Raw genomic sequence first — 17,940 nt, forward strand, 5'->3', positions numbered from 1 at the left:
CAGGAGGCAGCCGGATCCATCAACCACTTCCACAAGAACGAAGCAACCATCTCCCCCGTCCTCCTAGAGCAGACCACCTCCGACGCTGCGCCGAAGCGCACCACAGAAATGAAGCTGCTCCATATGCCTGTCCTCCACAAGCCTCCCACCAGCGCAGGCGAAGCCTCCGGCGAGCAGGAGCAAGGGCTGGGGGACTTTATTCCCTATAAAATCCGCCGACCACCGCTCCACCAAGAGGTCGACGAAGGGACCAAATATCGACAAAAGGAAACTTAAATCCCCACCACTGATGAGGAGCTAGGGTCTGTGATGCCTCCTGGGGCCATAATGGCCACCGGATCCAGGGAGGACCGGCGGGCACGCACCGCACGCTGGCAGATGGAGAGCTACTCGAAAACGCCTATCGGTTGCCTGGGTCAGTGTGAGAGATCTAACATGAGCCTTCTGGAGGAGAGGATGTGGCTGTGTTGCGCACATGCGAAATCTGTCTAGGCAGAGAGGCTACCCCGGGCTTTCAACTTTAGTGCCATCTAAACCGTTCGTTTTAGATCTGATGGTTCAGATTGTCAGGAGGCAGGCACACCATCACCACCAACTGTGCTTTTTATAGGTGTAGAGATGTGTTTGCTCCCCGCGTTCGCGCTGAATTTCAGTTTGTCGTCACTGTCGCCAGTAACAGACCTCCAATAGCCGGGGGGTGGTTCAGATTTTTGTGGATTTCGGCCAGGAAGGTGTGTGGTAGAATAGAAACGCCTCTGAATTTGTTCAATGGTGGGGAGTATTTTGAATGGTTTCATCAGAGAACACCCCTGAATTTGTCTCAGGCTCCTTGTACGTGTTTGTTCCCCAATTCTCCTTTACTAAGTCTGCCTCAACTTTGTGTTGAATGTAATTGTCTTTTGTTCTGGATGTAGAGCTCATGTTCACTGTCATTGATTTTCCCACTGTAGTGTGTCCCCTGTAAGATTTTTTTAGAGGCCCAAGGAATGTTTGTAGATGGTCAGAGATAGGTAAATGAATGTATGTGTTTTTTTGCAGGAGTACTAGTGTGGAGAAATTGTAGAGTTCCACTATTTTTGTTGTTAGTTTGATTTTGATGGCTTTTAGTAATGGATGTGTTTTTTTTCCTGAGCATCGAGTGATTACCTGGACAATGGTTAGGGATAATATGAAAGCAGTGATATGCACCAACTAACCAGGCAGTAGATGTCTCTGAAACTCATGTACGCAATGGAATTTGTTGCAGTCACCCCTCTTTTTTAATCTGAATAAGTGAGAAGTGAAAAGTTTAGATATATGTGCTCATACATGTGTTTTTGGATCTATGCTTTTTTCCCTTATACACATGTTTTTTGAATGCTTTTTTTATCTAAATTTAGTAATGAAGTCTGTTTGGCTATCTGAACCTGAACAAAGAACTTGCTCGTATTTTTTTGTTCTGTGCATCGATGAGTTGCAGGACAGTATAACCGTTTTTCCTTTTTTTGCATCACACCGATGATAAAACATAGTGACAATGATCTGTCCTTGAAATGCAAAATATTCCTTTTTCCCTAATGATTGTTAGCTTAAAATATCCCTTGGCAGCGTCAAATTTCACATTCAGTAGTCTGTTTTTTTGCCCCCTTCGAACCTGAATGAATAGATGTTAAGACGCTCCTTCAGTTATGAGTTACTCCATAACAGCAGCAGTATGTTTGATGTCCAGTTTCCAGATCATTTTGAAGGGCCTTATGATGACCACATGTTCTTTGTTTAGTCATATGACGAGAGAGTTATCCTAGTTCATACTATTTCTTCAACCATGGGTGTATTCACGTGCATTTTTTCAAATGTTCTATGTTTGATCATGTGTCACTGCCTATGTTTGTTTTCGTGTTCTTTTTGTATGGGGAAATTGATATGGGTGTAGATTCAAGATGGTTTTGAATTTAGTGCTTTTGCATGCTGCGAGCATGATCTAGCCCACGGTCATCTTGTAGAAGTAGTTAGTTATTTTTTACTTTTTAGCTTTGCTGCGAGCACAACATTTTTGTCTGATATTCTTTCAAGGAAATTTTTTATTAGCTTTTTCATTCCCCCATACATGTAGGTGTGCAGATTATGCAAGTTATAGACCTTCCAGTGTGGGCTATGACGACAGCTACGATCCTGATAATGAAATGTAAAATAATGACAGTCTGGAGGAGAGTAGCACATCCAGTGATGATGTATGGTCATGTAGATTTTAATCGGCCTTTTTCACACCTTTTTATGTGTTTTATTTTCTGTCTTATATGTGTGTAACAACTTTTTTTCTGTTTGTTTGCTCTGAAAGGAATCTGTGTCCAGGAGGAAGAAAATGTTAGAGGATGCTCTATTTGGCTTTTTCAAGGAGGAGGTATGTTTTATCTTCTAGTTTTCAGTTTATTTTTTCTTTTATTTTTATGTTGATGGTTTCTGTTTGTTGGTTTCCATCTTACCCAACAAGCTCTCAAATCTCTCAAGAGGGAATTCTCAGTTTTTTGTCACGACGCTAATATCAAAGTCGAGGTTGTTGAATCTCTTGTACCAACTCTTTAATGTTTTTGCATCACTGAATTTACTTTTTTTGTTAGTCTTAGTCTTCTTTTTCAATGTGGTTTTTCAGAATAAAAGGCTAAAAGCAACAGGGCTAGGAAGGGATGCGTACAATGTGTATGCTACCAAGTACTTCGCTGAGATACTCAAGCATATGGCTATTAGCCGGAAGGATGTGATCTCAAAATACGGGTTTGAGCATCTCCTGAAGTTTGAGAAGACTGAACTCCCTTCTCAGTTCACCAGATGGATTGTTGGTTGCGTAGACACAATATCTTCCCAAATCATTATTGATGATCAGAAGATCATCTCTCTTTCTAAGGAGTCTGTCCATCTTGTGTTGGGTCTGCCGAACAGCGGCATTATAGCGCTGCCTAATAAGGAGAGAGGGAGGAGTTTCATTATGTCTAGGTTCAATCTTTCAGAAATTCCAAATGTCACTTTCTTTGGAAATTTGCTCACATCATCAGAAGATCTTAGTGATGAAGACATCTTCATATGTTTCATGGTGATTGTTATGTCATGCTTTCTATTCCCTTCTTCAAATGATCATATACACACGGACTTCCTATTCCTTCTGGAGGATCCTACTATCACAAGGGGATTCGACATGTGTCTTCTTGTCTACGAATGGATTTTGGCTGGCATCAACCAATATGTGTTGTTTGATAGGGAAACCGGCAGAAAACCAAAAGCGTTTGATTTCTGCATATATTGCTTGGCTGTAAGTGTTCAGTATCTCTTTTGTTCTTTTGGTTTTTTTTTGTCACACATACCCCCGTCTATTGTTTTGTTCCTTTTCCTTCTCTAAGTTTTTGGGTGTTTTTTAAGGTGCTATATTTGGACAAGCTTGACTTTGGTATAAGGGTGGTCGAGCAAGGCGTCCCACAGATTCTTGCATGGAAAGGTAATTTGATTAAACATTTCTCGGAACTTTACTAGAAGAAGCGCAACTTGTTTGGAAGGAGCCCGTTCAAAAAGGAGGTGTGTTAGATGTTTTTCATTTTTGCGTTGAGCAATTTTTCTTCTGTAGTTCAAAAGGGAGTTAGGCACATGCATCTCTTTCTTCTTTTTTTTCTGTAGTTAGTCATTATTTTTGACTATTTTCCCTTTTTTCCGCACCAATTATCTTTTTATGGCAGCATGTGTTTGCAACTGAAATTGGTGCTCCTCATGGCATTATTCAACAAGGATCAATATCAGTATATTTCAAAGAGGAGATGATGTCATCTTATGCTAATATTCTACATCCGCAGGTTTTAGTTTTGCCTCACTATGTTGGTATCTTTCATCTTAAAAAATTTCAGGTTTTCTTGTCATTTCAGCATTGTTCTTTTTCTGTTATTTATATTTTTGTTCTTTGTCAGATCATTCAGGGCATCATTGACATCGCAGACTGCGGCAACATAAAGGAGTCTGGTTTGCAAAATGTTTAGGAAGCAATAACATAAAATGTGTTGAAGTTTCTATCTGGATCCAGACTATCATCTCTTTTCGTGGTTAGTGATCGGGACACCTCTTCAAAACTAGGACCAGTAGCGAAACAGAACATGGGCATAATGAGCAAGGATGATAGAACTCAAAAGAAAAGTTCACACGGTATGCATTTTTGGTGTGTGTTGAGGCTCCTTTTTACTTGAGAAGCTCATCAGATACTTCCTCTGTTTTTTTAATTCAAAGTTATTTTGATCATTTTGTCAAGTTATTTTTCGTTTTTGTGGTCTTCGAATAAATGTGTTTTTATTGCTTATGTGAGTATATGTGTGTTTTTCTTGGTTGGAAGTAGAGTATGGTGAATGCAGCAAAGTGAATGAGAACCTCAAGCACGTTAAGAGCAACATCAACCGCACAATTGTCAAGATCAACGAAAACATAGTTTCATAATTGCAGCTAGTAAGCCTTTAGTCATCGGAATGAGGAACAACAAGCTCCCATTGCAACCTATTGATGAGAACAGTTTGTCGTTAGTTCGTAAGGGCTCACACGATGCTTTAGGTTCATTCATGCAACTTTTCCTCCATGTTTCTTTTTTTATTTCCTCCCATTTTCTGTGTTCTTTTCCTTGTTTTTAGTAGTGGCTTACATCTGGATTTTTTGTGTTTTTTCTGCAGCAACCCCAGATTGTATGATTACTAAAATTGTTGAACACACCAATGAAAAAGGTAAATCTATTTCTTCTTTTTCTTTGGTTCTTAAGTTTAGTCTTTTCTATGAATTGTACAGTCAAGTTTCATTTTTTATTTTCTATTTTTTCCCCATCCAAGTGCCTGAAGTGGGAGTAGTGAAGAAGGTCAGGGCTAGGGTGTTCAACACAATGCATCATGAGTAGGAGTTTCCTTTGATTAACACATTCCCAACAGGGTTGAAGGAGCACAACTCTTTTCTGCAGTTTAGTGTGCAAAATGGCCAGGGCACTTTCACACGCTCCACCAGTCTAACCGGCACAAAAAGTGATGTTGGAGGTTACATTGCACCTCCTGAGGCTGGGCAGAGCAATTACCAAATGATTAGCCACATGTCACCAATAGACCGTACAAAGCTGTTCAGTGAGGTGGTCAGCTTTTATGCATCTTTTTTGTTTGTCACATTTCTTTTTTTTGTCACTATGTTTTTTTTCATCTAAGATCACATGCACTACAGGGTTGCAAGATTGGCACCAGCAACAACCCTCCTAAGCTCATGGCATTAGTAGACAAGAATTTTGAAAAACTAGCCAAATCATTGGCACAAAACAAGCACCAATCCCAGTGGCCGATCTTTCCCCCTCTATGGTTAGTGTTTAGTTTTTTTTACTCCCTTTTTATTATTTGTTATGAGGCCACGAGGGATATAGGGAGATGAGTGCGTCTTGTTATACCTTTTGTATTTAATATTTTTTTGTCTTGTCTTCTTAGTACTTTTATTGAAACAACTTTTTCTTGTCAGCATATTTTTGTAGCTGGACAACCCTGAAATCTAAAACCAGTTAGGCAGGAAATCTTCAATCTATCTTTTTTCGCATATGTGGAGCCATTTTTGGTTCAGTTTTTACATGTTTTTTTGCATGTTAGCTTTCACCGAAGCTTTTTTATTTTTGTTTTTGGCAGCCAACTAAGAGGAAGGCAGACATTGTTGATATCAGTCCAACAAGTTTTGGTGTCAGGCAAATCGAATTAGCTAAGAATGCAGATCATCTATACAACAATCTGATCGGACCAATTGCGAAACGTCAACGCCAATCTATAGTAGGGGTAGAAGAGGTTGTTGATGTGCCAGACGACACTGATAATCATATCATTATCGATGAACTTGCACCGGACACCATTGTCAATCAAGGTGGACATGATGATTTGATCATTTTGCGACCAAAAATTCTCCTGGAACTCCCATTCAAGGAAAACGAAAGGTTCCTTGTGTCAAACAAAGAGTGCATGCATTACAACTCAATAATCGAACTTGCCTATACAAAAAGAATTCAGAGGTACGTTAATCAGTTTTTAGCCTATTTTATTTAAGTATTTTTACATACTGGTCTTTTTTCAATCTTTAATATGTGTGTACTATATCATAATTTTGTAGTATATCATTTTGAAGCTGTCAAACGTGTCACTAGTTTTTTAACACTTTGATTGACTGATCAAAATTCTCTGCCTCCAACACCAGGCACACCTCCTGGGATTCCGTCTAAGATATACTATTAGAGGTCCGGCAAGCCATTGTACGATTTACAAGGCTGTGGCAGTTAAACATCTTTATTTTCTGCATTCTTGAGTGTGTGTGTTGCTGGTGACTCATTCTCAACATCTTGTTGTTAGATTGATTGCCCCGTATCAGGGTAGTCCTCATTTTCATTGGTGTTCTTTTTTGTATCATAGTTCTTTGACTGAGAAAAAAATCATGTGTATTTTTGTTCTTTTCAGCCTGTGAAAAAAGTTACTAGTGTTCTTTTGGCTTTCTCGTTGTTGATTTTGCTATAGTGTCACCTCAAAACAACTCAAGTCAGTGCTTCACGCTGAAATATCTTAGTTCAAGTTTAGGGCTTTTAGACTGTATATACACCAGTTAAGGTCTGATACTTTGAGTTACTGACAATATAAACATTAGTGAATAAGTAGGCAAAGAAGGTTTTAAATCTTACTGTCTTGTGATATGTTTTTGCGCACTACAAAAACCTATGTTCCTAGTGCTACTTGAATAGCTCATGGTAAGCATGTCAGCATACAAAATCCATTTTTCTACAATATAGCTTAAAAAATGATCAAATGTTGTTTCATCAGAAGATGGCAATCGCCAAGACCAGGAACACCGACTAGATTATTCCTGTTCGCCCATAGAAAAGTATGGCTATGCCTGATTAGTTTTTTTGGTTCTATGTGGCAACAAACAGCAAGTATGCGTTGACGTACTCCATGGTTCATTGTAATTATGTATCACTTGGACAAAGCCTTATGCCAACCGGGCACGTCGACAACTTCTTGATCCCTTACTTTTGTCGAAAGTTCTTCGAGGACTGTCATCCCTCAATCTCTGGAAGGCACCATTTCTTTCCGAATATTGGTGTATGTTTTTAGTTTGGTTCAGCATTTATCATTTTTTTCTTTTGCTAGTTTTTACATCATTTTTTGGTGTACATTACCCTGCCTCTACTTTGCCATTTTGGTCATGTATTTGTATGTTCCCCGCAGGAGAACATACTGAACTACCAAGACGATAAACTACGATCAATTGCCACTTCGTTTTTGGGGGCAGCATCAGCAAGTAGGGGTAAACGTCTAGATTTGTCAAATACGGTGTGTTCTTCTTTTGTCCTTCTTCCTTTCTTTTTTTGTGTTCTACTTTTTCCCGTTTTGATTTTTTGTTCTAACTCTTTTTATGTGTTTTTTTCTTCTATTTTTGATCAACTATTCTTCCCCACATGCCTCGACAACCATTGGATAGTGTTTGCTGTCGATTTCAAGTGGCAACTTTTTGCTTTCTTGGATTCTTTTTATGACAAGGTCTCATATCTTCACAAGACTATCAGAGAGAAATTTGTAAGTTGTTCATCACCTTTTTTCTTTTGTTTCTGTTCATCACACTTTATTCATCACATCTTTTTTTGTCTAAATGCCTTCCTCCCATCTATATGATTTTATTTTTTTATGTTTATTTTTTTCATCATTTTTTATTCACATACAGATCAAGAACTTCATCAAGTTGTGGGAAATCATTTTCCAAACAGACCAGCATAATTTCAAGATTTTCATAAGGATGTACCCTCACGTGCCAAAGCAGACTAATGAGTAAGGGCTCTCTTTCCCCACCTGCTGTTGTTTTTATTTTTGTTTCCCCCCTTTTTTAGCTTGTTTTTTGAACATCACCTCTTTTTCCAGAAAGGATTGTGGAGTGTTTGCAACAAAGATAATGGAGATATGGGCACCACCCTTGGATCTGCGCAAGATTTTCTCACATGACGACATCCACCACATAAGAATTCAGTACATGAACCAACTTTTCTTTTGGAAGAAAAACACTGCAGACAAGAGCCTTGTCACTGGTTTCAACTTATAGGTTCTTCTTCTCATTCATTCATTTTAACTCTTCATTTTTTCACTTTTTTAAATTTTATTTTTCGCATCTTTTTTATTCTTTTTTGCATTTTTTTTCTAACTGTGTTATGATGTGTGTTTTTTCCTTTGTTAGGGTGACTTCGTCAGCAATCCTCCATGACAGCGGTGGCGTTTCTCTGTTTCTAAGCTTGTTGGACGGGCATCAAGAGAAGAAGAGAGCTCATTTAAAACAATTTTGTAGCATCATCTAGATCATTTTTTGTGTAGTGTAGTGGTCGGTTGAACTGTTGAGGAAGTTGTCGTTGGTTGTACGAGCATATCATATTTGTTGTAAATGGTGGCCACTTCCTTTTTCATGTAGATACAAATCTTATCTTCTATGTCAGATGTATTCATTCATAGACAGACTATTATTTACCTTGTCATTTTGTTTGTTCTCCCTTAATTTCCAGTAACTTAAGTGTCAGTTTTTCTAATGTTCTGTCAGTTTAGTGTCTGAACCCGTAGGTGTCTAATTCATTCTGCGGTGTGTACCACTTTTTCCATCGATGTGATTTTTTTAAAACCTCACTCTATGCGCCACTCTTTTTTTGAGAGACGCCATGCTCAGTCTCACTACTACAATGAAGACTCTAACAAAGATGTCTAGAATCAGTCCGGTTCGCATCTATATCAAATAACATGAACACATCACACTCATTTTTGTTCATATTATTTGCTTCTAATAAGGTTTTCCACATACTACATTCTTTTTTCTCTCAATCTTTTTTTCTTACATGAAGTTTTGTGCAGTCAGAAAATATAAATAGTCCTAACTACTCCTTTGTTCTCTATCCATGCAGGGTACGAGCAGAGGGAGTTCGAGTTGCAGGGTAGGAGCCACGTCATTGCTGCAGTTGGGAGACTTCATCGATAGGTATGTTGGTGGCGCTGATCTCTTTGTTGGTAGCGTTCTGTCGTCCTCGCCCTGTTACATGCATGAAGAGAGTTATTTTGTTAGTCGATAACAATACCATTTTCCACAGTTTTTATATGAGTGTGTCAATGGAGTGCTATGTTCATTTTCTAGTAGTTTTTTATAGGGAATCACCTGCATCAGCTGATCTTGGCTGGCTTGCCTTCCTAGATCTCTTCTTTTTTGGGATGTCGTATACTTTATCCAGATTAGTGCATTTCCTTTTTGTGTGACCCAGATCATTACAGTGGCTGCACTTGTAGAATGTCTTGTTTTTTATGCGTTCTTGCATGGTCATCATTCATGGGCGCCCTTTTGTGTGCGCCTTATCAGGATTCAATAGCTCAATAGTTGAATTGCTGCCACCACTCTGCGCCATAGTTGTCAGTGTGCCTAGTGTCTTGTTGGATCTGTTGCTCTCCTCTATTTGTTCTCCTTGCCCATCCATCTCTTCTTCTCCTTCTCTATCCATATCAATTAAGTGTTGTTGAATACTGAACATTTCTGATAGCAGGTATTCAAACTTCCTTTGACACTTTGACGCGTTTGAGCCAAGCTCCACTAGCTTCACACCTAGGACATTGTATCTCAGTTTGTCATTATCTAATCTAAGTGGAATCGCCTTGGGTTTATTCATTTTCTGGCCTTGTTTCCTCCACCTGTCTATTATGTATTTGTCTGGTATCTTATCGACCTCAAGGTGCAACATCACTTTTAGAATATAAGAGCACAAAATGCCATCCTTTCCAAACTTGCAACAAATGCAGGAGTAATCTTCTTTCTCAGTATTCACTTGCACCACATAAAGCCTTGTCATGTGTTCTTGTTTGTAGTAGTTCTTTGCTTGGTACACCATGTATAGTTTCACTTTTTCCTCTTCTCTGATCTGCAATCTTGTTACATCATTGAGAATCAGCTGAAATTTTCTGAAGATGCTTATGTTGTACAGGTTGTGTGCTTGTCTCTCGATGTAGTACTTAGTGTTGAATGATTTCCAGGAAACTTTTTTGTGCTTTGCATTATGGTCAAGCTCATCCTCATTTGCATGGATGTTGTCTAGTATTCTCTGGTATTCTCGTAGGAAGCTTGTCATGCTGAACTATGCACCAACCCCCTTCTTGAACAAAGCATTTGTGCCCTCACTCCTAGCTGTTGTTTGGATGAATAGGAAAAACTTTGTCTTGTAGTACACTGGAACAAATGTTTTCCTTGCATCCCACATGTCTTGGAAAATTTTGACCTCACCCACATTGTAAGTTTCAATCATTGTTTGCCATAGTGTTTCAAACTCTCTCTCTGTCAATGAGTTATTCACTATGTCATGAAAGTCCTCATATAGCCCTTGATTCAGTTGAAACACTCTGCACCCTTTCTCTTCGGCTTTTTTCATCACACGGAACAAGCATGTCTCTGTCTTGTGGAAACACAACTTTTATTGCCTTTTCCATTCCTCTGTCTTGGTCAGTTATTATTATTTTGGGTGCCTTGCCTCCCATTGCTGCTAAGAACTGCTGGAATAACCACTTGAATGTGTTAGCAGTCTCATCGATAATAAGGGCACAAGCAAACAAGTATGTCTTCCCATGTGGAGAAACACCAACGAATGGTGCAAACGGCAAGTTGTACTTGTTTGTTAGGAATGTTGTGTCAAAGCTGATGCAGTCCCCATACTCTTGGTACATTATTCTAGATCTAGCATCTGTCCAAAACACGCTCCCGACTTGTTTTTTGCATCTACTTCCATTGAGTAGCAAAATCCGGGGCTCTCAGCTTGTTTCTTCTGGAAGTATTGCTGCACTTCCATGACATCACTGTTTTCCAATTATCTATTTATTGTTGTACCATAGTTACTCACTTTCCTTTTGTTGTATGGTAACTTGTCCATTCCTCCTCTTATGTACGCCAACACTTCCACTATCTTCCTCGTAGGTATGTTGCACTTTTTCATTGGTCTGATCAGTGATTTCTCTTCATCAGACATGTAAACATGAGATCTAAAAAACCTACTGCCAGGGTTGAGCTCATGGTTATGATCAAGATTGAGGTTAGTTATACGCCATCTTCCATCTTTCAAAGCAATTACATTTGTGCTTTGCAGTCTTTCTTCGCTATGACAGTCCTTTTTCTTTGTACAAACAAGCTTTCAATTTTAGCCTCTGTATTATGCCCATACTTGTTGCATTTTAGTGTTATCCTTGTAACTTCTCTGTCCCTTTTTTTGCTGGTTGTGCAGGCAATCGACACAACAGATATGGAGAAACCAGCTACAAAGGCAAAGAAGTTTAAGAACTTTTGAGCTTCTTCCCTTGTAGCAAAATGCATCCCTGTTTCAGGTTTCAGCTCACTATCAATTGTTCTGTCGTTCCCTCCTTCTGCGGCCCGTCTTTCATTTTCCAAAAAATCTTCTATTGTTTCTTCATTGATTTCATTATCTTCATTCTTGTTGTCTTGCACTTGCAGATGGCATGCATCAGTTGATGTTCCCGCATCTCGAGACTGTCTGAAGGAACCAGCTTGCACACATGTCGGCGAATCGAGATTCCAGGTATGATTTTGCTCCCTCTTAGAAGACCCGTCTCTTCCTTCATTGTTTGTATCAACCTGCAGGTGTTGTAGTGACAAGTTAATCATTAAATGTGTGTTAGTTTATCTCTTTTTTTCCATGAGCAGTATGACAGGTTTCTATTTTTTTGTTACTGATACCCTTTGTGTTTTTTTCTCTAAGTTTCTTCACTAGAAAACATTTTTGCTCACCTGATCCAAGCTAATAACATCTAAGAGGGTTGTCCTCCATGGATCTCCTTGACAGTCATCAAACGATATATCATCCCCTCCCTTGAACAATTGAAAATCTGTTGTTTGTGCATCTAGATCCTCCATTTGCACAGGAGAATTGTCCTGGTCAACAACAAAGTCACCCATCATGCCTAAATCCTGAAAAGAAAAGGAACATTGAAACCTATCACATGTCCATTCTGATAATTTTCATCATATGTTTTAAGTTTGTCACTTTTTTCCTCTTTCCGCATTTTATTTTTTAGTTTTCTTCCCATACTTTTTTACCTGAAGGCTTGGTGTGCTGTTGGACGTGTTGTTGCCACCCAAGACTTGAGCCGCCTTTTTTTATTGTAAATGTAGAAGAAGTTCACCCGCATCACTTGTTTGACCAATGTCAGCAGCACACAAGCATGACTCCTGCCACTGCACATCAGTTTGAGGAAAGTTGATCTATTTTTTTTCATTTTTTTCATTTTCTTTTCTTTTTTAATCTTTCTCGCACCTGGGTATTGATTGTATGAGAGCCAGCATTTAGGTCAATATAACCCTTCAACAGCGCCATATAAGAAAAGTTTGGTTGTTTCATGCACATAATTACTTTTTGTTAGTTTGCACACAAGTTGTAAGGCATAAAAAATATGAAGCATTTTTCTCCTTCCCGCATCAACCTGCATGAACAGAGCTTCTTGGCTTCCAAAGCACATATCTTGCATATCCTCATTCACACAACTGTTTACCTGTAAAATCCATTCTCTTTTTCAGATACAATATAGAAACTCAACAAAAAATATGTGACGAAGAAGTAGTTAATTCTATCATTACTCTCTTTTCAGTCTCTTCAGTCTATGCTTCTTATTTCTTAAACCACAACGTGTAAATCGGAACGGAGGGAGTATCAGTCATTAGTTTTCTTCAGTTCTATGTACGTGTGTGCTTCGATCAGCGAAGAAATTCATCGTCAGTCTTCTGCAGGTGTGTTTAATTTTGTCCTATGGTGTTCAATCTTTCATTAATCTTTTTTTCACTAGCTTGCCTTCAGTTTAAGGGTTCTATGTTGCCCACTGTTATTCAGTATTTTCCTTTTCAGTCAATGTCTTCAGTTAATTCTATCATTAGTCTCTTTTCTTCAGTGTTTCATTTTGAGTCAATTTGTATTCCAGTCCAAATTATTTTAGTCTTGTCCTATGATCTTTTCTGTCTTCTTCTTAGTGGATTGTTGTTCGGTAACCTTGTTTTTCTTTAGTTATATATCATTTTAGTCTGTCATTTAGTCCAGTATCTCAGTTTTAGTTTCATTGTGTCCAGTATCTCAGTTTTCTCATTAGTAATTGTTGGGGAATGTAGTAATTTCAAAAATTTCCTACGTACACGCAAGATCATGGTGATGGCATAGCAACGAGAGGGGAGAGTGTTGTCCATGTACCCTCGTAGACCGTAAGCGGAAGCGTTATGACAACGCGGTTGATGTAGTCGTACGTCTTCACGATCCGACCGATCCAAGTACCGAACGTACGGCACCTCCAAGTTCAGCACACGTTCAGCTCGATGACGATCCCCGGGCTCCGATCCAGCAAAGCTTCGGGGATGAGTTCCGTCAGCACGACAGCGTGGTGACGATGATGATGCTCTACCGGCGCAGGGCTTCACCTAAAATCCGCGACGATTTGACCGAGGTAGAATATGGTGGAGGGGGGCACCGCACACGGCTAAGGAACGATCCGTAGATCAACTTGTGTGTCTATGGGGTGCCCCTGCCCCCGTATATAAAGGAGGGAGGGGGAGGCCGGCCGGCCCTTGTTGGGCGCGCCAGGAGGAGGAGTCCTCCTCCTAGTAGGAGTAGGACTCCTCCTTTCCTACTCCTACTAGGAGGGGAAGGAAGGGGGAGAGGAGGGGAAGGAAAGAGGGGGGCGCCGCCCCCCCTCCTAGTCCAATTCGGACCAGAGGGAGAGGGGGCGCGCGGCCCTTCCTGGCCGCCCCTCTCTCTTCCCACCAAGGCCCATGTGGCCCATTAACTCTCCGGGGGGGGTCCGGTAACCCTCCGGCACTCCGGTTTTCTCCGAAATCACCCGGAACACTTCCGGTGTCCGAATATAGTCGTCCAATATATCAATCTTTATGTCTCGACCATTTCGAGACTCCTCGTCATGTCCGTGATCACATCCGAGACTCCGAACAAACTTTGGTACATCAAAACTTATAAACTCATAATAAAACTGTCATTGTAACGTTAAGCGTGCGGACCCTACGGGTTCGAGAACTATGTAGACATGACCTAGAACCATTCTCGGTCAATAACCAATAGCGGGACCTGGATGCCCATACTGGTTCCTACATATTCTACAAAGATCTTTATCGGTCAAACCGCATAACAACATACGTTGTTCCCTTTGTCATCGGTATGTTACTTGCCCGAGATTTGATCGTCGGTATCCAATACCCAGTTCAATCTCGTTATTGGTAAGTCTCTTTACTCGTTCCGTAATGCATCATCCCGTAACCAACTCATTTGGTCACATTTCTTGCAAGGCTTATAATGATGTGCATTACCGAGAGGGCCCAGAGATACCTCTCCGACAATCGGAGTGACAAAACCTAATCTCGAAATACGCCAACTCAACATGTACCTTTGGAGACACCTGTAGTACTCCTTTATAATCACCCAGTTACATTGTGATGTTTGGTAGTACCCAAAGTGTTCCTCCGGTAAACGGGAGTTGCATATTTCTCATAGTTACAGGAACATGTATAAGTCATGAAGAAAGCAATAGCAGCATACTAAACGATCAAGTGCTAGGCTAACGAAATGGGTCATGTCAATCACATCATTCTTCTAATGATGTGATCCCATTAATCAAATGACAACACATGTCTATGGTTAGGAAACATAACCATCTTTGATTAATGAGCTAGTCAAGTAGAGGCATACTAGTGACTATATGTTTGTCTATGTATTCACACATGTATCATGTTTCCGGTTAATACAATTCTAGCATGAATAATAAAGATTTATCATGATATGAGGAAATAAATAATAACTTTATTATTGCCTCTAGGGCATATTTCCTTCAGTCTCCCACTTGCACTAGAGTCAATAATCTAGATTACATAGTAATGATTCTAACACCCATGGAGTCTTGGTGTTGATCATGTTTTGCTCGTGAGAGAGGCTTAGTCAACGGGTCTGCAACATTCAGATCCGTATGTATTTTGCAAATCTCTATGTCTCCCACTTGGACTTGGTCCCGAATGGAATTGAAGCGTCTCTTGATGTGCTTGGTCCTCTTGTGAAATCTGGATTCCTTTGCCAAAGCAATTGCACCAGTATTGTCACAGAAGATCTTCATTGGTCCCGATGCACTAGGTATGACACCTAGATCGGTAATGAACTCCTTCATCCAGACTCCTTCATTTGCTGCTTCAGAAGCAGCTATGTACTCCGCTTCACATGTAGATCCCGCCACAACGCTTTGTTTAGAACTGCACCAACTTACAGCTCCACCGTTTAATAAAAACATGTATCCGGTTTGCGATTTAGAATCGTCCGGATCAGGGTCAAAGCTTGCATCAACGTAACCATTTACGACTAGCTCTTTGTCACCTCCATACACGAGAAACATATCCTTACTCCTTTTCAGGTATTTCAGGATGTTCTTGACCGCTGTCCAGTGATCCACTCCTGGATTACTTTGGTACCTTCCTGCCAAGCTTATTGCTAAGCATACGTCAGGTCTGGTACACAGCATTGCATACATGATAGAGCCTATGGCTGAAGCATAGGGAACATCTTTCATTTTCTCTCTATCTTCTGCTGTGGTCGGGCATTGAGTTTGACTCAACTTCACACCTTGTAGCACAGGCAAGAAACCTTTCTTTGCCTGATCCATTTTGAACTTTTTCAAAAATTTGTCAAGGTATGTGCTTTGTGAAAGTCCTATTAAGCGTCTTGATCTATCTCTATAGATCTTGATGCCCAATATGTAAGCAGCTTCACCGAGGTCTTTCATTGAAAAACTTTTATTCAAGTATCCCTTTATGCTATCCAGAAATTCTATATCATTTCCAATTAATAATATGTCATCTACATATAAAATCAGAAATGCTACAGAGCTCCCACTCACTTTCTTGTAAATACAGGCTTCTCCAAAAGTCTGTATAAAACCATATGCTTTGATCACACTATCAAAACGTTTATTCCAACTCCGAGATGCTTGCACCAGTCCATAAATGGATCGCTGGAGCTTGCACACTTTGTTAGCACCTTTTGGATCAACAAAACCTTCTGGTTGCATCATATACAACTCTTCTTCCAGAAATCCATTCAAGAATGCAGTTTTGACATCCATTTGCCAAATTTCATAATCATGAAATGCAGCAATAGCTAACATGATTCGGACAGACTTAAGCATCGCTACGGGTGAGAAAGTCTCATCGTAGTCAACCCCTTGAACTTGTCGAAAACCTTTCGCAACAAGTCGAGCTTTATAGACAGTTACATTACCATCAGCGTCAGTCTTCTTCTTAAAGATCCATTTATTCTCAATGGCTTGCCGATCATCGGGCAAGTCAACCAAAGTCCATACTTTGTTTTCATACATGGATCCCATCTCAGATTTCATGGCCTCTAGCCATTTTGCGGAATCTGGGCTCATCATCGCTTCCTCATAGTTCGTAGGTTCATCATGGTCAAGTAACATGACTTCCAGAATAGGATTACCGTACCACTCTGGTGCGGATCTTACTCTGGTAGACCTACGAGGTTCAGTAGAAACTTGATCTGAAGTTTCATGATCAATATCATTAGCTTCCTCACTAGTTGGTGTAGTTGTCACAGGAACCGGTTCTTGTGATGAACTACTTTCCAACAAGGGAGTAGATACAGTTATCTCATCAAGTTCTACTTTCCTCCCACTCACTTCTTTCGACAGAAACTCCTTCTCTAGAAAGGATCCGATTTTAGCAACGAAAATCTTGCCCTCAGATCTGTGATATAAGGTGTACCCAATAGTCTCTTTTGGGTATCCTATGAAGACACATTTCTCCGATTTGGGTTCGAGCTTATCTGGTTGAAGTTTCTTCACATAAGCATCACAGCCCCAAACTTTAAGAAACGACAACTTTAGTTTCTTGCCAAACCACAGTTCATAAGGCGTCGTCTCAATGGATTTTGATGGTGCCCTATTTAACGTGAATGCGGCCGTTTCTAAAGCATAACCCCAAAACGATAGCGGTAAATCAGTAAGAGACATCATGGATCGCACCATATCTAGTAAAGTACGATTACGGCGTTCGGACACACCATTTCGTTGTGGTGTTCCGGGTGGCGTGAGTTGCGAAACTATTCCGCATAGTTTCAAGTGTAGACCAAACTCGTAACTCAAATATTCTCCTCCACGATCAGATCGTAGAAACTTTATTTTCTTGTTACGATGATTTTCCACTTCACTCTGAAATTCTTTGAACTTTTCAAATGTTTCAGACTTATGTTTCATTAAGTAGATATACCCATATCTGCTCAAATCATCTGTGAAAGTGAGAAAATAACGATACCCGCCGCGAGCCTCAACATTCATTGGACCACAAACATCAGTATGTATGATCTCCAACAAATCAGTTGCTCGCTCCATAGTTCCGGAGAACGGCGTTTTAGTCATCTTGCCCATGAGGCATGGTTCGCAAGTACCAAGTGATTCATAATCAAGTGATTCCAAAAGCCCATCAGTATGGAGTTTCTTCATGCACTTTACACCGATATGACCTAAACGGCAGTGCCACAAATAAGTTGCACTATCATTATCAACTCTGCATCTTTTGGTTTCAACACTATGAATATGTGTATCACTACTATCGAGATTCAATAAAAATAGACCACTCTTCAAGGGTGCATGACCATAAAAGATATTACTCATATAAATAGAACAACCATTATTCTCTGGTTTAAATGAATAACCGTCTCGCATCAAACAGGATCCAGATATAATGTTCATGCTCAACGCTGGCACCAAATAACAATTATTTAGGTCTAAAACTAATCCCGATGGTAGATGTAGAGGTAGCGTGCCGACCGCGATCACATCGACTTTGGAACCATTTCCCACGCGCATCGTCACCTCGTCCTTAGCC

General features: G+C 40.0%; 1 long non-coding RNA gene across 1 annotated transcript; it reads left to right on the forward strand.

The window, feature by feature from the left end:
* The first annotated feature begins 3,521 nt into the window (after window positions 1–3,521).
* On the forward strand, window positions 3,522–4,150 carry LOC123042351 (uncharacterized). Its single transcript, XR_006418761.1, has 3 exons — window positions 3,522–3,543; window positions 3,702–3,815; window positions 3,927–4,150. It is a non-coding gene; the product is annotated as an uncharacterized lncRNA (long non-coding RNA).
* The last annotated feature ends 13,790 nt before the right edge of the window (window positions 4,151–17,940 follow it).

Source organism: Triticum aestivum, chromosome 2B (genome assembly GCF_018294505.1).
Source record: "Triticum aestivum cultivar Chinese Spring chromosome 2B, IWGSC CS RefSeq v2.1, whole genome shotgun sequence".
Taxonomy (NCBI): Eukaryota; Viridiplantae; Streptophyta; class Magnoliopsida; order Poales; family Poaceae; genus Triticum; species Triticum aestivum.